Genomic DNA, 23,756 nt, shown 5'->3' with positions numbered 1-23,756 from the left:
CTAACCCATACCCTACGCCGTACCAGAAGCCCTCCCCGAACCCGTACCCTAAGCCGTACCCTAAGCCTAACCCTAAGCCTAACCCTAACCCTAGGCTACCCTTGACTGCTTCTGCCTCCAATAGATTTCCTAAGCACTAGTGTTTTAAGGAACAGCTTAAAAAGAGAATCCTAATGTGATTTCTTTATAATGGGTGTGTTCCTTATCTTATCCTAGTGTCTAAACTCTTCTCCATGGCTGGACCTCCAAATAATATTCCTTTACGTGCTAAGGGGTATCTAGAGAGTGGGTTAGGTTTAATAACTACCCTAACACTAACGCGTACCCTAAACCTAACCCCTACCCTATCGCTAACACGTACCCTAATCCTAACCAATACCCTAAACCGAGCCCTAACCCTAACACTAACCCTAACCCTAACACTAACCCATACCCTACGCCGTACCAGAAGCCCTCCCCGAACCCGTACCCTAAGCCGTACCCTAAGCCTAACCCTAAGCCTAACCCTAAACCTAGGCTACCCTTGAATGCTTCTGCCTCCAATAGATTTCCTAAGCACTAGTGTTTTAAGGAACAGCTTAAAAAGAGAATTCTAATGTGATTTGTTTATGATGGGTGTGTTCCTTATCTTATCCTAGTGTCTAAACTCTTCTCCATGGCTGGACCCCCAAATAATATTCCTTTACGTGCTAAGGGGTATCTAGAGAGTGGGATAGGTTTAATAACTACCCTAACCCTAACGCGTACCCTAACCCTATCCCCTACCCTAATCCTAACCCGTACCCTAAACCGAGCCCTAACCCTAACACTAACCCTAACCCTAACCCTAACCCATACCCTATGCCGTACCCGAAGCCCTCACCGAACCCGTACCCTAAGCCTTACCCTAAGCCGTACCCTAAGCCTAACCCTAACCCTAGGCTACCCTTGACTTCTTCTGCCTCCAATAGATTTCCTAAGCACTAGTGTTTTAAGGAACAGCTTAAAAAGAGAATCCTAATGTGATTTCTTTATAATGGGTGTGTTCCTTATCTTATCCTAGTGTGTAAACTCTTCTCCATGGCTGGACCTCCAAATAATATTCCTTTACGTGCTAAGGGGTATCTAGAGAGTGGGTTAGGTTTAATAATTACCCTATCACTAACGCGTACCCTAACCCTAACCCCTTCCCTATCGCTAACACGTACCCTAATCCTAACCAATACCCTAAACCGAGCCCTAACCCTAACACTAACCCTAACCCTAACCCTAACCCATACCCTACGCCGTACCAGAAGCCCTCCCCGAACCCGTACCCTAAGCCGTACCCTAAGCCTAACCCTAAGCCTAACCCTAAACCTAGGCTACCCTTGAATGCTTCTGCCTCCAATAGATTTCCTAAGCACTAGTGTTTTAAGGAACAGCTTAAAAAGAGAATCCGAATGTGATTTGTTTATGATGGGTGTGTTCCTTATCTTATCCTAGTGTCTAAATTCTTCTCCATGGCTGGACCTCCAAATAATATTCCTTTACGTGCTAAGGGGTATCTAGAGAGTGGGATAGCTTTAATAACTACCCTAACACTAACGCGTACCCTAACCCTAACCCCTACCCTAACCCTAACACGTACCCTAATCCTAACCAATACCCTAAACCGAGCCCTAACCCTAACACTAACCCTAACCCTAACCCTAACCCATACCCTACGCCGTACCCGAAGCCATCCCCGAACCCGTACCCTAAGCCGTACCCTAAGCCTAACCCTAACCCTAGGCTACCCTTGACTGCTTCTGCCTCCAATAGATTTCCTAAGCACTAGTGTTTTAAGGAACAGCTTAAAAAGAGAATCCTAATGTGATTTCTTTATAATGGGTGTGTTCCTTATCTTATCCTAGTGTCTAAATTCTTCTCCATGGCTGGACCTCCAAATAATATTCCTTTACGTGCTAAGGGGTATCTAGAGATTGGGATAGGTTTAATAACTACCCTAACACTAACGCGTACCCTAACCCTAAACCCTACCCTAACCCTAACACGTACCCTAATCCTAACCAATACCCTATACCGAGCCCTAACCCTAACACTAACCCTAACCCTAACCCATACCCTACGCCGTACCAGAAGCCCTCCCCGAACCCGTACCCTAAGCCGTACCCTAAGCCTAACCCTAAGCCTAACCCTAAACCTAGGCTACCCTTGACTGCTTCTGCCTCCAATAGATTTCCTAAGCACTAGTGTTTTAAGGAACAGCTTAAAAAGAGAATCCTAATGTGATTTCTTTATAATGGGTGTGTTCCTTATCTTATCCTAGTGTCTAAACTCTTCTCCATGGCTGGACCTCCAAATAATATTCCTTTACGTGCTAAGGGGTATCTAGAGAGTGGCTTAGGTTTAATAACTACCCTAACACTAACGCGTACCCTAAACCTAACCCCTACCCTATCGCTATCACGTACCCTAATCCTAACCAATACCCTAAACCGAGCCCTAACCCTAACACTAACCCTAACCCTAACCCTAACCCGTACCCTACGCCGTACCAGAAGCCCTCCCCGAACCCGTACCCTAAGCCGTACCCTAAGCCTAACCCTAAGCCTAACCCTAAACCTAGGCTACCCTTGAATGCTTCTGCCTCCAATAGATTTCCTAAGCACTAGTGTTTTAAGGAACAGCTTAAAAAGAGAATCCTAATGTGATTTGTTTATGATGGGTGTGTTCCTTATCTTATCCTAGTGTCTAAATTCTTCTCCATGGCTGGACCTCCAAATAATATTCCTTTACGTGCTAAGGGGTATCTAGAGAGTGGGATAGCTTTAATAACTACCCTAACACTAATGCGTACCCTAACCCTAACCCCTACCCTAACCCTAACACGTACCCTAATCCTAACCAATACCCTAAACCGAGCCCTAACCCTAACACTAACCCTAACCCATACCCTACGCCGTACCCGAAGCCATCCCCGAACCCGTACCCTAAGCCGTACCCTAAGCCTAACCCTAACCCTAGGCTACCCTTGACTGCTTCTGCCTCCAATAGATTTCCTAAGAACTAGTGTTTTAAGGAACAGCTTAAAAAGAGAATCCTAATGTGATTTCTTTATAATGGGTGTGTTCCTTATCTTATCCTAGTGTCTAAACTCTTCTCCATGGCTGGACCTCCAAATAATATTCCTTTACGTGCTAAGGGGTATCTAGAGACTGGGATAGGTTTAATAACTACCCTAACACTAACGCGTACCCTAAACCTAACCCCTACCCTAACCCTAACACGTACCCTAATCCTAACCAATACCCTAAGCCGAGCCCTAACCCTAACACTAACCCTAAACCAACCCTAACCCATACCCTACGCCGTACCCGAAGCCCTCCCCGAACCGGTACCCTAAGCCGTACCCTAAGCCGTACCCTAAGCCTAACCCTAACCCTAGGCTACCCTTGACTGCTTCTGCCTCCAATAGATTTTCTAAGCACTAGTGTTTTAAGGAACAGCTTAAAAAGAGAATCCTAATGTGATTTCTTTATAATGGGTGTGTTCCTTATCTTGTCCTAGTGTCTAAACTCTTCTCCATGGCTGGACCTCCAAATAATATTCCTTTACGTGCAAAGTGGTATCTAGAGAGTGGGTTAGGTTTAATAACTACCCTAACACTAACGCGTACCCTAACCCTAAACCCTACCCTAACCCTAACACGTACCCTAATCCTAACCAATACCCTATACCGAGCCCTAACCCTAACACTAACCTTAACCCTAACCCTAACCCATACCCTACGCCGTACCAGAAGCCCTCCCCGAACCCGGACCCTAAGCCGTACCCTAAGCCTAACCCTAAGCCTAACCCTAACCCTAGGCTACCCTTGACTGCTTCTGCCTCCAATAGATTTCCTAAGCACTAGTGTTTTAAGGAACAGCTTAAAAAGAGAATCCTAATGTGATTTCTTTATAATGGGTGTGTTCCTTATCTTATCCTAGTGTCTAAACTCTTCTCCATGGCTGGACCACCAAATAATATTCCTTTACGTGCTAAGGGGTATCTAGAGAGTGGGTTAGGTTTAATAACTACCCTAACACTAACGCCTACCCTAACCCTAACCCCTACCCTATCGCTAACACGTACCCTAATCCTAACCAATACCCTAAACCGAGCCCTAACCCTAACACTAACCCTAACCCTAACCCTAACCCATACCCTACGCCATACGAGAAGCCCTCCCCGAACCCGTACCCTAAGCCGTACCCTAAGCCTAACCCTAAGCCTAACCCTAACCCTAGGCTACCCTTGACTGCTTCTGCCTCCAATAGATTTCCTAAGCACTAGTGTTTTAAGGAACAGCTTAAAAAGAGAATCCTAATGTGATTTCTTTATAATGGGTGTGTTCCTTATCTTATCCTAGTGTCTAAACTCTTCTCCATGGCTGGACCTCCAAATAATATTCCTTTACGTGCTAATGGGAATCTAGAGATTGGGATAGGTTTAATAACTACCCTAACACTAACGCGTACCCTAACCCTAACCCCTACCCTAACCCTAACACGTACCCTAATCCTAACCAATACCCTAAGCCGAGCCCTAAACCTAACACTAACCCTAACCCTAACCCTAACCCATACCCTACGCCGTACCAGAAGCCCTCCCCGAACCCGTACCCTAAGCCGTACCCTAAGCCTAACCCTAAGCCTAACCCTAAACCTAGGCTACCCTTGAATGCTTCTGCCTCCAATAGATTTCCTAAGCACTAATGTTTTAAGGAACAGCTTAAAAAGAGAATCCTAATGTGATTTCTTTATAATGGGTGTGTTCCTTATCTTATCCTAGTGTCTAAACTCTTCTCCATGGCTGGACCTCCAAATAATATTCCTTTACGTGCTGAGGGGTATCTAGAGAGTGGGATAGCTTTAATAACTACCCTAACACTAACGCGTACCCTAACCCTAACCCCTACCCTAACCCTAACACGTACCCTAATCCTAACCAATACCCTAAACCGAGCCCTAACCCTAACACTAACCCTAAACCTAACCCTAACCCATACCCTACGCCGTACCCGAAGCCATCCCCGAACCCGTACCCTAAGCCGTACCCTAAGCCGTACCCTAAGCCTAACCCTAACCCTAGGCTACCCTTGACTGCTTCTGCCTCCAATAGATTTCCTAAGCACTAGTGTTTTAAGGAACAGCTTAAAAAGAGAATCCTAATGTGATTTCTTTATAATGGGTGTGTTCCTTATCTTATCCTAGTGTCTAAACTCTTCTCCATGGCTGGACCTCCAAATAATATTCCTTTACGTGCTTAGGGGTATCTAGAGACTGGGATAGGTTTAATAACTACCCTAACACTAACGCGTACCCTAACCCTAACCCCTACCCTAACCCTAACACGTACCCTAATCCTAACCAATACCCTAAACCGAGCCCTAACCCTAACACTAACCCTAACCCTAACCCTAACCCATACCCTACGCCGTACCCGAAGCCCTCCCCGAACCGGTACCCTAAGCCGTACCCTAAGCCGTACCCTAAGCCTAACCCTAACCCTAGGCTACCCTTGACTGCTTCTGCCTCCAATAGATTTTCTAAGCACTAGTGTTTTAAGGAACAGCTTAAAAAGAGAATCCTAATGTGATTTCTTTATAATGGGTGTGTTCCTTATCTTATCCTAGTGTCTAAACTCTTCTCCATGGCTGGACCTCCAAATAATATTCCTTTACGTGCTAAGGGGTATCTAGAGAGTGGGTTAGGTTTAATAACTACCCTAACACTAACGCGTACCCTAACCCTAAACCCTACCCTAACCCTAACACATACCCTAATCCTAACCAATACCCTAAACCGAGCCCTAACCCTAACACTAACCCTAACCCTAACCCTAACCCATACCCTACGCCGTACCCGAAGCCCTCCCCGAACCCGTACCCTAAGCCGTACCCTAAGCCGTACCCTAAGCCTAACCCTAAACCTAGGCTACCCTTGAATGCTTCTGCCTCCAATAGATTTCCTAAGCACTAGTGTTTTAAGGAACAGCTTAAAAAGAGAATTCTAATGTGATTTGTTTATGATGGGTGTGTTCCTTATCTTATCCTAGTGTCTAAACTCTTCTCCATGGCTGGACCCCCAAATAATATTCCTTTACGTGCTAAGGGGTATCTAGAGAGTGGGATAGGTTTAATAACTACCCTAACCCTAACGCGTACCCTAACCCTATCCCCTACCCTAATCCTAACCCGTACCCTAAACCGAGCCCTAACCCTAACACTAACCCTAACCCTAACCCTAACCCATACCCTACGCCGTACCCAAAGCCCTCACCGAACCCGTACCCTAAGCCTTACCCTAAGCCGTACCCTAAGCCTAACCCTAACCCTAGGCTACCCTTGACTGCTTCTGCCTCCAATAGATTTTCTAAGCACTAGTGTTTTAAGGAACAGCTTAAAAAGAGAATCCTAATGTGATTTATTTATAATGGGTGTGTTCCTTATCTTATCCTAGTGTCTAAACTCTTCTCCATGGCTGGACCTCCAAATAATATTCCTTTACGTGCTAAGGGGTATCTAGAGAGTGGGTTAGGTTTAATAATTACCCTATCACTAACGCGTACCCTAACCCTAACCCCTTCCCTATCGCTAACACGTACCCTAATACTAACCAATACCCTAAACCGAGCCCTAACCCTAACACTAACCCTAACCCTAACCCTAACCCATACCCTACGCCGTACCCGAAGTCCTCCCCGAACCCGTACCCTAAGCCGTACCCTAAGCCTAACCCTAAGCCTAACCCTAAACCTAGGCTACCCTTGAATGCTTCTGCCTCCAATAGATTTCCTAAGCACTAGTGTTTTAAGGAACAGCTTAAAAAGAGAATCCGAATGTGATTTGTTTATGATGGGTGTGTTCCTTATCTTATCCTAGTGTCTAAATTCTTCTCCATGGCTGGACCTCCAAATAATATTCCTTTACGTGCTAAGGGGTATCTAGAGAGTGGGATAGCTTTAATAACTACCCTAACACTAACGCGTACCCTAACCCTAACCCCTACCCTAACCCTAACACGTACCCTAATCCTAACCAATACCCTAAACCGAGCCCTAACCCTAACACTAACCCTAACCCTAACCCTAACCCATACCCTACGCCGTACCCGAAGCCATCCCCGAACCCGTACCTTAAGCCGTACCCTAAGCCTAACCCTAACCCTAGGCTACCCTTGACTGCTTCTGCCTCCAATAGATTTCCTAAGCACTAGTGTTTTAAGGAACAGCTTAAAAAGAGAATCCTAATGTGATTTCTTTATAATGGGTGTGTTCCTTATCTTATCTTAGTGTCTAAATTCTTCTCCATGGCTGGACCTCCAAATAATATTCCTTTACGTGCTAAGGGGTATCTAGAGATTGGGATAGGTTTAATAACTACCCTAACACTAACGCGTACCCTAACCCTAACCCCTACCCTAACCCTAACACGTACCCTAATCCTAACCAATACCCTAAGCCGAGCCCTAACCCTAACACTAACCCTAACCCTAACCCTAACCCATACCCTAAGCCGTACCCGAAGCCCTCCCCAAACCCGTACCTTAAGCCGTACCCTAAGCCGTAACCTAAGCCTAACCCTAACCCTAGGCTACCCTTGACTGCTTCTGCCTCCAATAGATTTCCTAAGCACTAGTGTTTTAAGGAACAGCTTAAAAAGAGAATCCTAATGTGATTTCTTTATAATGGGTGTGTTCCTTATCTTATCCTAGTGTCTAAACTCTTCTCCATGGCTGGACCTCCAAATAATATTCCTTTACGTGCTAAGGGGTATCTAGAGATTGGGATAGGTTTAATAACTACCCTAACACTAACGCGTACCCTAACCCTAACCCCTACCCTAACCCTAACACGTACCCTAATCCTAACCAATACCCTAAGCCGAGCCCTAACCCTAACACTAACCCTAACCCTAACCCTAACCCATACCCTAAGCCGTACCCGAAGCCCTTCCCAAACCCGTACCCTAAGCCGTACCCTAAGCCGTACCCTAAGCCTAACCCTAACCCTAGGCTACCCTTGACTGCTTCTGCCTCCAATAGATTTCCTAAGCACTAGTGTTTTAAGGAACAGCTTAAAAAGAGAATCCTAATGTGATTTCTTTATAATGGGTGTGTTCCTTATCTTATCCTAGTGTCTAAACTCTTCTCCATGGCTGGACCTCCAAATAATATTCCTTTACGTGCTAATGGGAATCTAGAGATTGGGATAGGTTTAATAACTACCCTAACACTAACGCGTACCCTAACCCTAACCCCTACCCTAACCCTAACACGTACCCTAATCCTAACCAATACCCTAAACCGAGCCCTAAACCTAACACTAACCCTAACCCTAACCCTAACCCATACCCTACGCCGTACCAGAAGCCCTCCCCGAACCCGTACCCTAAGCCGTACCCTAAGCCTAACCCTAAGCCTAACCCTAAACCTAGGCTACCCTTGAATGCTTCTGCCTCCAATAGATTTCCTAAGCACTAATGTTTTAAGGAACAGCTTAAAAAGAGAATCCTAATGTGATTTCTTTATAATGGGTGTGTTCCTTATCTTATCCTAGTGTCTAAATTCTTCTCCATGGCTGGACTTCCAAATAATATTCCTTTACGTGCTAAGGGGTATCTAGAGAGTGGGATAGCTTTAATAACTACCCTAACACTAACGCGTACCCTAACCCTAACCCCTACCCTAACCCTAACACGTACCCTAATCCTAACCAATACCCTAAACCGAGCCCTAACCCTAACACTAACCCTAACCCTAACCCTAACCCATACCCTACGCCGTACCCGAAGCCATCCCCGAACCCGTACCCTAAGCCGTACCCTAAGCCGTACCCTAAGCCTAACCCTAAACCTAGGCTACCCTTGACTGCTTCTGCCTCCAATAGATTTCCTAAGCACTAGTGTTTTAAGGAACAGCTTAAAAAGAGAATCCTAATGTGATTTCTTTATAATGGGTGTGTTCCTTATCTTATCCTAGTGTCTAAACTCTTCTCCATGGCTGGACCTCCAAATAATATTCCTTTACGTGCTAAGGGGTATCTAGAGAGTGGGTTAGGTTTAATAACTACCCTAACACTAATGCGTACCCTAAACCTAACCCCTACCCTATCGCTATCACGTACCCTAATCCTAACCAATACCCTAAACCGAGCCCTAACCCTAACACTAACCCTAACCCTAACCCTAACCCATACCCTACGCCGTACCAGAAGCCCTCCCCGAACCCGTACCCTAAGCCGTACCCTAAGCCTAACCCTAACCCTAGGCTACCCTTGACTGCTTCTGCCTCCAATAGATTTCCTAAGAACTAGTGTTTTAAGGAACAGCTTAAAAAGAGAATCCTAATGTGATTTCTTTATAATGGGTGTGTTCCTTATCTTATCCTAGTGTCTAAACTCTTCTCCATGGCTGGACCTCCAAATAATATTCCTTTACGTGCTAAGGGGTATCTAGAGACTGGGATAGGTTTAATAACTACCCTAACACTAACGCGTACCCTAAACCTAACCCCTACCCTAACCCTAACACGTACCCTAATCCTAACCAATACCCTAAGCCGAGCCCTAACCCTAACACTAACCCTAAACCAACCCTAACCCATACCCTACGCCGTACCCGAAGCCCTCCCCGAACCGGTACCCTAAGCCGTACCCTAAGCCGTACCCTAAGCCTAACCCTAACCCTAGGCTACCCTTGACTGCTTCTGCCTCCAATAGATTTCCTAAGCACTAGTGTTTTAAGGAACAGCTTAAAAAGAGAATCCTAATGTGATTTCTTTATAATGGGTGTGTTCCTTATCTTATCCTAGTGTCTAAACTCTTCTCCATGGCTGGACCTCCAAATAATATTCCTTTACGTGCTAAGGGGTATCTAGAGAGTGGGGTAGGTTTAATAACTACCCTAACACTAACGCCTACCCTAACCCTAACCCCTACCCTATCGCTAACACGTACCCTAATCCTAACCAATACCCTAAACCGAGCCCTAACCCTAACACTAACCCTAACCCTAACCCTAACCCATACCCTACGCCATACCAGAAGCCCTCCCCGAACCCGTACCCTAAGCCGTACCCTAAGCCTAACCCTAAGCCTAACCCTAACCCTAGGCTACCCTTGACTGCTTCTGCCTCCAATAGATTTCCTAAGCACTAGTGTTTTAAGGAACAGCTTAAAAAGAGAATCCTAATGTGATTTCTTTATAATGGGTGTGTTCCTTATCTTATCCTAGTGTCTAAACTCTTCTCCATGGCTGGACCCCCAAATAATATTCCTTTACGTGCTAAGGGGTATCTAGAGTGTGGGATAGGTTTAATAACTACCCTAACCCTAACGCGTACCCTAACCCTATCCCCTACCCTAACCCTAACACGTACCCTAATCCTAACCCGTACCCTAAACCGAGCCCTAACCCTAACACTAACCCTAACCCTAACCCTAACCCATACCCTACGCCGTACCCGAAGCCATCCCCGAACCCGTACCCTAAGCCGTACCCTAAGCCTAACCCTAACCCTAGGCTACCCTTGACTGCTTCTGCCTCCAATAGATTTCCTAAGCACTAGTGTTTTAAGGAACAGCTTAAAAAGAGAATCCTAATGTGATTTCTTTATAATGGGTGTGTTCCTTATCTTATCCTAGTGTCTAAATTCTTCTCCATGGCTGGACCTCCAAATAATATTCCTTTACGTGCTAAGGGGTATCTAGAGATTGGGATAGGTTTAATAACTACCCTAACACTAACGCGTACCCTAACCCTAACCCCTACCCTAACCCTAACACGTACCCTAATCCTAACCAATACCCTAAGCCGAGCCCTAACCCTAACACTAACCCTAACCCTAACCCTAACCCATACCCTAAGCCGTACCCGAAGCCCTCCCCAAACCCGTACCCTAAGCCGTACCCTAAGCCGTAACCTAAGCCTAACCCTAACCCTAGGCTACCCTTGACTGCTTCTGCCTCCAATAGATTTCCTAAGCACTAGTGTTTTAAGGAACAGCTTAAAAAGAGAATCCTAATGTGATTTCTTTATAATGGGTGTGTTCCTTATCTTATCCTAGTGTCTAAACTCTTCTCCATGGCTGGACCTCCAAATAATATTCCTTTACGTGCTAAGGGGTATCTAGAGATTGGGATAGGTTTAATAACTACCCTAACACTAACGCGTACCCTAACCCTAACCCCTACCCTAACCCTAACACGTACCCTAATCCTAACCAATACCCTAAGCCGAGCCCTAACCCTAACACTAACCCTAACCCTAACCCTAACCCATACCCTAAGCCGTACCCGAAGCCCTCCCCAAACCCGTAACCTAAGCCGTACCCTAAGCCATACCCTAAGCCTAACCCTAACCCTAGGCTACCCTTGACTGCTTCTGCCTCCAATAGATTTCCTACGCACTAGTGTTTTAAGGAACAGCTTAAAAAGAGAATCCTAATGTGATTTCTTTATAATGGGTGTGTTCCTTATCTTATCCTAGTGTCTAAACTCTTCTCCATGGCTGGACCTCCAAATAATATTCTTTTACGTGCTAAGGGGTATCTAGAGACTGGGATAGGTTTAATAACTACCCTAACACTAACGCGTACCCTAACCCTAACCACTACCCTAACCCTAACACGTACCCTAATCCTAACCAATACCCTAAACCGAGCCCTAACCCTAACACTAACCCTAACCCTAACCCTAACCCATACCCTACGCCGTACCCGAAGCCCTCCCCGAACCGGTACCCTAAGCCGTACCCTAAGCCGTACCCTAAGCCTAACCCTAACCCTAGGCTACCCTTGACTGCTTCTGCCTCCAATAGATTTTCTAAGCACTAGTGTTTTAAGGAACAGCTTAAAAAGAGAATCCTAATGTGATTTATTTATAATGGGTGTGTTCCTTATCTTATCCTAGTGTCTAAACTCTTCTCCATGGCTGGACCTCCAAATAATATTCCTTTACGTGCTAAGGGGTATCTAGAGAGTGGGTTAGGTTTAATAACTACCCTAACACTAACGCGTACCCTAACCCTAAACCCTACCCTAACCCTAACACGTACCCTAATCCTAACCAATACCCTATACCGAGCCCTAACCCTAACACTAACCCTAACCCTAACCCATACCCTACGCCGTACCAGAAGCCCTCCCCGAACCCGTACCCTAAGCCGTACCCTAAGCCTAACCCTAAGCCTAACCCTAAACCTAGGCTACCCTTGACTGCTTCTGCCTCCAATAGATTTCCTAAGCACTAGTGTTTTAAGGAACAGCTTAAAAAGAGAATCCTAATGTGATTTCTTTATAATGGGTGTGTTCCTTATCTTATCCTAGTGTCTAAACTCTTCTCCATGGCTGGACCTCCAAATAATATTCCTTTACGTGCTAAGGGGTATCTAGAGAGTGGCTTAGGTTTAATAACTACCCTAACACTAACGCGTACCCTAAACCTAACCCCTACCCTATCGCTATCACGTACCCTAATCCTAACCAATACCCTAAACCGAGCCCTAACCCTAACACTAACCCTAACCCTAACCCTAACCCATACCCTACGCCGTACCAGAAACCCTCCCCGAACCCGTACCCTAAGCCGTACCCTAAGCCTAACCCTAAGCCTAACCCTAAACCTAGGCTACCCTTGAATGCTTCTGCCTCCAATAGATTTCCTAAGCACTAGTGTTTTAAGGAACAGCTTAAAAAGAGAATCCTAATGTGATTTGTTTATGATGGGTGTGTTCCTTATCTTATCCTAGTGTCTAAATTCTTCTCCATGGCTGGACCTCCAAATAATATTCCTTTACGTGCTAAGGGGTATCTAGAGAGTGGGATAGCTTTAATAACTACCCTAACACTAATGCGTACCCTAACCCTAACCCCTACCCTAACCCTAACACGTACCCTAATCCTAACCAATACCCTAAACCGAGCCCTAACCCTAACACTAACCCTAACCCATACCCTACGCCGTACCCGAAGCCATCCCCGAACCCGTACCCTAAGCCGTACCCTAAGCCTAACCCTAACCCTAGGCTACCCTTGACTGCTTCTGCCTCCAATAGATTTCCTAAGAACTAGTGTTTTAAGGAACAGCTTAAAAAGAGAATCCTAATGTGATTTCTTTATAATGGGTGTGTTCCTTATCTTATCCTAGTGTCTAAACTCTTCTCCATGGCTGGACCTCCAAATAATATTCCTTTACGTGCTAAGGGGTATCTAGAGACTGGGATAGGTTTAATAACTACCCTAACACTAACGCGTACCCTAAACCTAACCCCTACCCTAACCCTAACACGTACCCTAATCCTAACCAATACCCTAAGCCGAGCCCTAACCCTAACACTAACCCTAAACCAACCCTAACCCATACCCTACGCCGTACCAGAAGCCCTCCCCGAACCCGGACCCTAAGCCGTACCCTAAGCCTAACCCTAAGCCTAACCCTAACCCTAGGCTACCCTTGACTGCTTCTGCCTCCAATAGATTTCCTAAGCACTAGTGTTTTAAGGAACAGCTTAAAAAGAGAATCCTAATGTGATTTCTTTATAATGGGTGTGTTCCTTATCTTATCCTAGTGTCTAAACTCTTCTCCATGGCTGGACCTCCAAATAATATTCCTTTACGTGCTAATGGGAATCTAGAGATTGGGATAGGTTTAATAACTACCCTAACACTAACGCGTACCCTAACCCTAACCCCTACCCTAACCCTAACACGTACCCTAATCCTAACCAATACCCTAAGCCGAGCCCTAAACCTAACACTAACCCTAACCCTAACCCTAACCCATACCCTACGCCGTACCAGAAGCCCTCCCCGAACCCGTACCCTAAGCCGTACCCTAAGCCTAACCCTAAGCCTAACCCTAAACCTAGGCTACCCTTGAATGCTTCTGCCTCCAATAGATTTCCTAAGCACTAATGTTTTAAGGAACAGCTTAAAAAGAGAATCCTAATGTGATTTCTTTATAATGGGTGTGTTCCTTATCTTATCCTAGTGTCTAAATTCTTCTCCAGGGCTGGACTTCCAAATAATATTCCTTTACGTGCTAAGGGGTATCTAGAGAGTGGGATAGCTTTAATAACTACCCTAACACTAACGCGTACCCTAACCCTAACCCCTACCCTAACCCTAACACGTACCCTAATCCTAACCAATACCCTAAACCGAGCCCTAACCCTAACACTAACCCTAAACCTAACCCTAACCCATACCCTACGCCGTACCCGAAGCCATCCCCGAACCCGTACCCTAAGCCGTACCCTAAGCCGTACCCTAAGCCTAACCCTAACCCTAGGCTACCCTTGACTGCTTCTGCCTCCAATAGATTTCCTAAGCACTAGTGTTTTAAGGAACAGCTTAAAAAGAGAATCCTAATGTGATTTCTTTATAATGGGTGTGTTCCTTATCTTATCCTAGTGTCTAAACTCTTCTCCATGGCTGGACCTCCAAATAATATTCCTTTACGTGCTTAGGGGTATCTAGAGACTGGGATAGGTTTAATAACTACCCTAACACTAACGCGTACCCTAACCCTAACCCCTACCCTAACCCTAACACGTACCCTAATCCTAACCAATACCCTAAACCGAGCCCTAACCCTAACACTAACCCTAACCCTAACCCTAACCCATACCCTACGCCGTACCCGAAGCCCTCCCCGAACCGGTACCCTAAGCCGTACCCTAAGCCGTACCCTAAGCCTAACCCTAACCCTAGGCTACCCTTGACTGCTTCTGCCTCCAATAGATTTTCTAAGCACTAGTGTTTTAAGGAACAGCTTAAAAAGAGAATCCTAATGTGATTTCTTTATAATGGGTGTGTTCCTTATCTTATCCTAGTGTCTAAACTCTTCTCCATGGCTGGACCTCCAAATAATATTCCTTTACGTGCTAAGGGGTATCTAGAGAGTGGGTTAGGTTTAATAACTACCCTAACACTAACGCGTACCCTAACCCTAAACCCTACCCTAACCCTAACACATACCCTAATCCTAACCAATACCCTAAACCGAGCCCTAACCCTAACACTAACCCTAACCCTAACCCTAACCCATACCCTACGCCGTACCCGAAGCCCTCCCCGAACCCGTACCCTAAGCCGTACCCTAAGCCGTACCCTAAGCCTAACCCTAAACCTAGGCTACCCTTGAATGCTTCTGCCTCCAATAGATTTCCTAAGCACTAGTGTTTTAAGGAACAGCTTAAAAAGAGAATTCTAATGTGATTTGTTTATGATGGGTGTGTTCCTTATCTTATCCTAGTGTCTAAACTCTTCTCCATGGCTGGACCCCCAAATAATATTCCTTTACGTGCTAAGGGGTATCTAGAGAGTGGGATAGGTTTAATAACTACCCTAACCCTAACGCGTACCCTAACCCTATCCCCTACCCTAATCCTAACCCGTACCCTAAACCGAGCCCTAACCCTAACACTAACCCTAACCCTAACCCTAACCCATACCCTACGCCGTACCCAAAGCCCTCACCGAACCCGTACCCTAAGCCTTACCCTAAGCCGTACCCTAAGCCTAACCCTAACCCTAGGCTACCCTTGACTGCTTCTGCCTCCAATAGATTTTCTAAGCACTAGTGTTTTAAGGAACAGCTTAAAAAGAGAATCCTAATGTGATTTATTTATAATGGGTGTGTTCCTTATCTTATCCTAGTGTCTAAACTCTTCTCCATGGCTGGACCTCCAAATAATATTCCTTTACGTGCTAAGGGGTATCTAGAGAGTGGGTTAGGTTTAATAATTACCCTATCACTAACGCGTACCCTAACCCTAACCCCTTCCCTATCGCTAACACGTACCCTAATACTAACCAATACCCTAAACCGAGCCCTAACCCTAACACTAACCCTAACCCTAACCCTAACCCATACCCTACGCCGTACCCGAAGTCCTCCCCGAACCCGTACCCTAAGCCGTACCCTAAGCCTAACCCTAAGCCTAACCCTAAACCTAGGCTACCCTTGAATGCTTCTGCCTCCAATAGATTTCCTAAGCACTAGTGTTTTAAGGAACAGCTTAAAAAGAGAATCCGAATGTGATTTGTTTATGATGGGTGTGTTCCTTATCTTATCCTAGTGTCTAAATTCTTCTCCATGGCTGGACCTCCAAATAATATTCCTTTACGTGCTAAGGGGTATCTAGAGAGTGGGATAGCTTTAATAACTACCCTAACACTAACGCGTACCCTAACCCTAACCCCTACCCTAACCCTAACACGTACCCTAATCCTAACCAATACCCTAAACCGAGCCCTAACCCTAACACTAACCCTAACCCTAACCCTAACCCATACCCTACGCCGTACCCGAAGCCATCCCCGAACCCATACCCTAAGCCGTACCCTAAGCCTAACCCTAACCCTAGGCTACCCTTGACTGCTTCTGCCTCCAATAGATTTCCTAAGCACTAGTGTTTTAAGGAACAGCTTAAAAAGAGAATCCTAATGTGATTTCTTTATAATGGGTGTGTTCCTTATCTTATCTTAGTGTCTAAATTCTTCTCCATGGCTGGACCTCCAAATAATATTCCTTTACGTGCTAAGGGGTATCTAGAGATTGGGATAGGTTTAATAACTACCCTAACACTAACGCGTACCCTAACCCTAACCCCTACCCTAACCCTAACACGTACCCTAATCCTAACCAATACCCTAAGCCGAGCCCTAACCCTAACACTAACCCTAACCCTAACCCTAACCCATACCCTACGCCGTACCCGAAGCCCTCCCCAAACCCGTACCTTAAGCCGTACCCTAAGCCGTAACCTAAGCCTAACCCTAACCCTAGGCTACCCTTGACTGCTTCTGCCTCCAATAGATTTCCTAAGCACTAGTGTTTTAAGGAACAGCTTAAAAAGAGAATCCTAATGTGATTTCTTTATAATGGGTGTGTTCCTTATCTTATCCTAGTGTCTAAACTCTTCTCCATGGCTGGACCTCCAAATAATATTCCTTTACGTGCTAAGGGGTATCTAGAGATTGGGATAGGTTTAATAACTACCCTAACACTAACGCGTACCCTAACCCTAACCCCTACCCTAACCCTAACACGTACCCTAATCCTAACCAATACCCTAAGCCGAGCCCTAACCCTAACACTAACCCTAACCCTAACCCTAACCCATACCCTAAGCCGTACCCGAAGCCCTCCCCAAACCCGTACCCTAAGCCGTACCCTAAGCCATACCCTAAGCCTAACCCTAACCCTAGGCTACCCTTGACTGCTTCTGCCTCCAATAGATTTCCTACGCACTAGTGTTTTAAGGAACAGCTTAAAAAGAGAATCCTAATGTGATTTCTTTATAATGGGTGTGTTCCTTATCTTATCCTAGTGTCTAAACTCTTCTCCATGGCTGGACCTCCAAATAATATTCCTTTACGTGCTAAGGGGTATCTAGAGACTGGGATAGGTTTAATAACTACCCTAACACTAACGCGTACCCTAACCCTAACCACTACCCTAACCCTAACACGTACCCTAATCCTAACCAATACCCTAAACCGAGCCCTATCCCTAACACTAACCCTAACCCTAACCCTAACCCATACCCTACGCCGTACCCGAAGCCCTCCCCGAACCGGTACCCTAAGCCGTACCCTAAGCCGTACCCTAAGCCTAACCCTAACCCTAGGCTACCCTTGACTGCTTCTGCCTCCAATAGATTTTCTAAGCACTAGTGTTTTAAGGAACAGCTTAAAAAGAGAATCCTAATGTGATTTATTTATAATGGGTGTGTTCCTTATCTTATCCTAGTGTCTAAACTCTTCTCCATGGCTGGACCTCCAAATAATATTCCTTTACGTGCTAAGGGGTATCTAGAGAGTGGGTTAGGTTTAATAACTACCCTAACACTAACGCGTACCCTAACCCTAAACCCTACCCTAACCCTAACACGTACCCTAATCCTAATCAATACCCTATACCGAGCCCTAACCCTAACACTAACCCTAACCCTAACCCATACCCTACGCCGTACCAGAAGCCCTCCCCGAACCCGTACCCTAAGCCGTACCCTAAGCCTAACCCTAAGCCTAACCCTAAACCTAGGCTACCCTTGACTGCTTCTGCCTCCAATAGATTTCCTAAGCACTAGTGTTTTAAGGAACAGCTTAAAAAGAGAATCCTAATGTGATTTCTTTATAATGGGTGTGTTCCTTATCTTATCCTAGTGTCTAAACTCTTCTCCATGGCTGGACCTCCAAATAATATTCCTTTACGTGCTAAGGGGTATCTAGAGAGTGGGTTAGGTTTAATAACTACCCTAACACTAATGTGTACCCTAAACCTAACCCCTACCCTATCGCTATCACGTACCCTAATCCTAACCAATACCCTAAACCGAGCCCTAACCCTAACACTAACCCTAACCCTAACCCTAACCCATACCCTACGCCGTACCAGAAGCCCTCCCCGAACCCGTACCCTAAGCCGTACCCTAAGCCTAACCCTAAGCCTAACCCTAAACCTAGGCTACCCTTGAATGCTTCTGCCTCCAATAGATTTCCTAAGCACTAGTGTTTTAAGGAACAGCTTAAAAAGAGAATCCTAATGTGATTTGTTTATGATGGGTGTGTTCCTTATCTTATCCTAGTGTCTAAATTCTTCTCCATGGCTGGACCTCCAAATAATATTCCTTTACGTGCTAAGGGGTATCTAGAGAGTGGGATAGCTTTAATAACTACCCTAACACTAATGCGTACCCTAACCCTAACCCCTACCCTAACCCTAACACGTACCCTAATCCTAACCAATACCCTAAACCGAGCCCTAACCCTAACACTAACCCTAACCCATACCCTACGCCGTACCCGAAGCCATCCCCGAACCCGTACCCTAAGCCGTACCCTAAGCCTAACCCTAACCCTAGGCTACCCTTGACTGCTTCTGCCTCCAATAGATTTCCTAAGAACTAGTGTTTTAAGGAACAGCTTAAAAAGAGAATCCTAATGTGATTTCTTTATAATGGGTGTGTTCCTTATCTTATCCTAGTGTCTAAACTCTTCTCCATGGCTGGACCTCCAAATAATATTCCTTTACGTGCTAAGGGGTATCTAGAGACTGGGATAGGTTTAATAACTACCCTAACACTAACGCGTACCCTAAACCTAACCCCTACCCTAACCCTAACACGTACCCTAATCCTAACCAATACCCTAAGCCGAGCCCTAACCCTAACACTAACCCTAACCCAACCCTAACCCATACCCTACGCCGTACCCGAAGCCCTCCCCGAACCGGTACCCTAAGCCGTACCCTAAGCCGTACCCTAAGCCTAACCCTAACCCTAGGCTACCCTTGACTGCTTCTGCCTCCAATAGATTTTCTAAGCACTAGTGTTTTAAGGAACAGCTTAAAAAGAGAATCCTAATGTGATTTCTTTATAATGGGTGTGTTCCTTATCTTATCCTAGTGTCTAAACTCTTCTCCATGGCTGGACCTCCAAATAATATTCCTTTACGTGCAAAGTGGTATCTAGAGAGTGGGTTAGGTTTAATAACTACCCTAACACTAACGCGTACCCTAACCCTAAACCCTACCCTAACCCTAACACGTACCCTAATCCTAACCAATACCCTATACCGAGCCCTAACCCTAACACTAACCTTAACCCTAACCCTAACCCATACCCTACGCCGTACCAGAAGCCCTCCCCGAACCCGGACGCTAAGCCGTACCCTAAGCCTAACCCTAAGCCTAACCCTAACCCTAGGCTACCCTTGACTGCTTCTGCCTCCAATAGATTTCCTAAGCACTAGTGTTTTAAGGAACAGCTTAAAAAGAGAATCCTAATGTGATTTCTTTATAATGGGTGTGTTCCTTATCTTATCCTAGTGTCTAAACTCTTCTCCATGGCTGGACCTCCAAATAATATTCCATTACGTGCTAAGGGGTATCTAGAGAGTGGGGTAGGTTTAATAACTACCCTAACACTAACGCCTACCCTAACCCTAACCCCTACCCTATCGCTAACACGTACCCTAATCCTAACCAATACCCTAAACCGAGCCCTAACCCTAACACTAACCCTAACCCTAACCCTAACCCATACCCTACGCCATACCAGAAGCCCTCCCCGAACCCGTACCCTAAGCCGTACCCTAAGCCTAACCCTAAGCCTAACCCTAACCCTAGGCTACCCTTGACTGCTTCTGCCTCCAATAGATTTCCTAAGCACTAGTGTTTTAAGGAACAGCTTAAAAAGAGAATCCTAATGTGATTTCTTTATAATGGGTGTGTTCCTTATCTTATCCTAGTGTCTAAACTCTTCTCCATGGCTGGACCCCCAAATAATATTCCTTTACGTGCTAAGGGGTATCTAGAGTGTGGGATAGGTTTAATAACTACCCTAACCCTAACGCGTACCCTAACCCTATCCCCTACCCTAACCCTAACACGTACCCTAATCCTAACCCGTACCCTAAACCGAGCCCTAACCCTAACACTAACCCTAACCCTAACCCTAACCCATACCCTACGCCGTACCCGAAGCCATCCCCGAACCCGTACCCTAAGCCGTACCCTAAGCCTAACCCTAACCCTAGGCTACCCTTGACTGCTTCTGCCTCCAATAGATTTCCTAAGCACTAGTGTTTTAAGGAACAGCTTAAAAAGAGAATCCTAATGTGATTTCTTTATAATGGGTGTGTTCCTTATCTTATCCTAGTGTCTAAATTCTTCTCCATGGCTGGACCTCCAAATAATATTCCTTTACGTGCTAAGGGGTATCTAGAGATTGGGATAGGTTTAATAACTACCCTAACACTAACGCGTACCCTAACCCTAACCCCTACCCTAACCCTAACACGTACCCTAATCCTAACCAATACCCTAAGCCGAGCCCTAACCCTAACACTAACCCTAACCCTAACCCTAACCCATACCCTAAGCCGTACCCGAAGCCCTCCCCAAACCCGTACCCTAAGCCGTACCCTAAGCCGTAACCTAAGCCTAACCCTAACCCTAGGCTACCCTTGACTGCTTCTGCCTCCAATAGATTTCCTAAGCACTAGTGTTTTAAGGAACAGCTTAAAAAGAGAATCCTAATGTGATTTCTTTATAATGGGTGTGTTCCTTATCTTATCCTAGTGTCTAAACTCTTCTCCATGGCTGGACCTCCAAATAATATTCCTTTACGTGCTAAGGGGTATCTAGAGATTGGGATAGGTTTAATAACTACCCTAACACTAACGCGTACCCTAACCCTAACCCCTACCCTAACCCTAACACGTACCCTAATCCTAACCAATACCCTAAGCCGAGCCCTAACCCTAACACTAACCCTAACCCTAACCCTAACCCATACCCTAAGCCGTACCCGAAGCCCTCCCCAAACCCGTAACCTAAGCCGTACCCTAAGCCATACCCTAAGCCTAACCCTAACCCTAGGCTACCCTTGACTGCTTCTGCCTCCAATAGATTTCCTACGCACTAGTGTTTTAAGGAACAGCTTAAAAAGAGAATCCTAATGTGATTTCTTTATAATGGGTGTGTTCCTTATCTTATCCTAGTGTCTAAACTCTTCTCCATGGCTGGACCTCCAAATAATATTCTTTTACGTGCTAAGGGGTATCTAGAGACTGGGATAGGTTTAATAACTACCCTAACACTAACGCGTACCCTAACCCTAACCACTACCCTAACCCTAACACGTACCCTAATCCTAACCAATACCCTAAACCGAGCCCTAACCCTAACACTAACCCTAACCCTAACCCTAACCCATACCCTACGCCGTACCCGAAGCCCTCCCCGAACCGGTACCCTAAGCCGTACCCTAAGCCGTACCCTAAGCCTAACCCTAACCCTAGGCTACCCTTGACTGCTTCTGCCTCCAATAGATTTTCTAAGCACTAGTGTTTTAAGGAACAGCTTAAAAAGAGAATCCTAATGTGATTTATTTATAATGGGTGTGTTCCTTATCTTATCCTAGTGTCTAAACTCTTCTCCATGGCTGGACCTCCAAATAATATTCCTTTACGTGCTAAGGGGTATCTAGAGAGTGGGTTAGGTTTAATAACTACCCTAACACTAACGCGTACCCTAACCCTAAACCCTACCCTAACCCTAACACGTACCCTAATCCTAACCAATACCCTATACCGAGCCCTAACCCTAACACTAACCCTAACCCTAACCCATACCCTACGCCGTACCAGAAGCCCTCCCCGAACCCGTACCCTAAGCCGTACCCTAAGCCTAACCCTAAGCCTAACCCTAAACCTAGGCTACCCTTGACTGCTTCTGCCTCCAATAGATTTCCTAAGCACTAGTGTTTTAAGGAACAGCTTAAAAAGAGAATCCTAATGTGATTTCTTTATAATGGGTGTGTTCCTTATCTTATCCTAGTGTCTAAACTCTTCTCCATGGCTGGACCTCCAAATAATATTCCTTTACGTGCTAAGGGGTATCTAGAGAGTGGCTTAGGTTTAATAACTACCCTAACACTAACGCGTACCCTAAACCTAACCCCTACCCTATCGCTATCACGTACCCTAATCCTAACCAATACCCTAAACCGAGCCCTAACCCTAACACTAACCCTAACCCTAACCCTAACCCATACCCTACGCCGTACCAGAAACCCTCCCCGAACCCGTACCCTAAGCCGTACCCTAAGCCTAACCCTAAGCCTAACCCTAAACCTAGGCTACCCTTGAATGCTTCTGCCTCCAATAGATTTCCTAAGCACTAGTGTTTTAAGGAACAGCTTAAAAAGAGAATCCTAATGTGATTTGTTTATGATGGGTGTGTTCCTTATCTTATCCTAGTGTCTAAATTCTTCTCCATGGCTGGACCTCCAAATAATATTCCTTTACGTGCTAAGGGGTATCTAGAGAGTGGGATAGCTTTAATAACTACCCTAACACTAATGCGTACCCTAACCCTAACCCCTACCCTAACCCTAACACGTACCCTAATCCTAACCAATACCCTAAACCGAGCCCTAACCCTAACACTAACCCTAACCCATACCCTACGCCGTACCCGAAGCCATCCCCGAACCCGTACCCTAAGCCGTACCCTAAGCCTAACCCTAACCCTAGGCTACCCTTGACTGCTTCTGCCTCCAATAGATTTCCTAAGAACTAGTGTTTTAAGGAACAGCTTAAAAAGAGAATCCTAATGTGATTTCTTTATAATGGGTGTGTTCCTTATCTTATCCTAGTGTCTAAACTCTTCTCCATGGCTGGACCTCCAAATAATATTCCTTTACGTGCTAAGGGGTATCTAGAGACTGGGATAGGTTTAATAACTACCCTAACACTAACGCGTACCCTAAACCTAACCCCTACCCTAACCCTAACACGTACCCTAATCCTAACCAATACCCTAAGCCGAGCCCTAACCCTAACACTAACCCTAAACCAACCCTAACCCATACCCTACGCCGTACCAGAAGCCCTCCCCGAACCCGGACCCTAAGCCGTACCCTAAGCCTAACCCTAAGCCTAACCCTAACCCTAGGCTACCCTTGACTGCTTCTGCCTCCAATAGATTTCCTAAGCACTAGTGTTTTAAGGAACAGCTTAAAAAGAGAATCCTAATGTGATTTCTTTATAATGGGTGTGTTCCTTATCTTATCCTAGTGTCTAAACTCTTCTCCATGGCTGGACCTCCAAATAATATTCCTTTACGTGCTAATGGGAATCTAGAGATTGGGATAGGTTTAATAACTACCCTAACACTAACGCGTACCCTAACCCTAACCCCTACCCTAACCCTAACACGTACCCTAATCCTAACCA

Source organism: Balaenoptera physalus (assembly GCF_965194825.1).
Source record: "Balaenoptera physalus genome assembly, chromosome: X".
NCBI classification, from domain to species: Eukaryota; Metazoa; Chordata; class Mammalia; order Artiodactyla; family Balaenopteridae; genus Balaenoptera; species Balaenoptera physalus.
Note: the sequence above shows the minus strand (reverse complement) of the source record.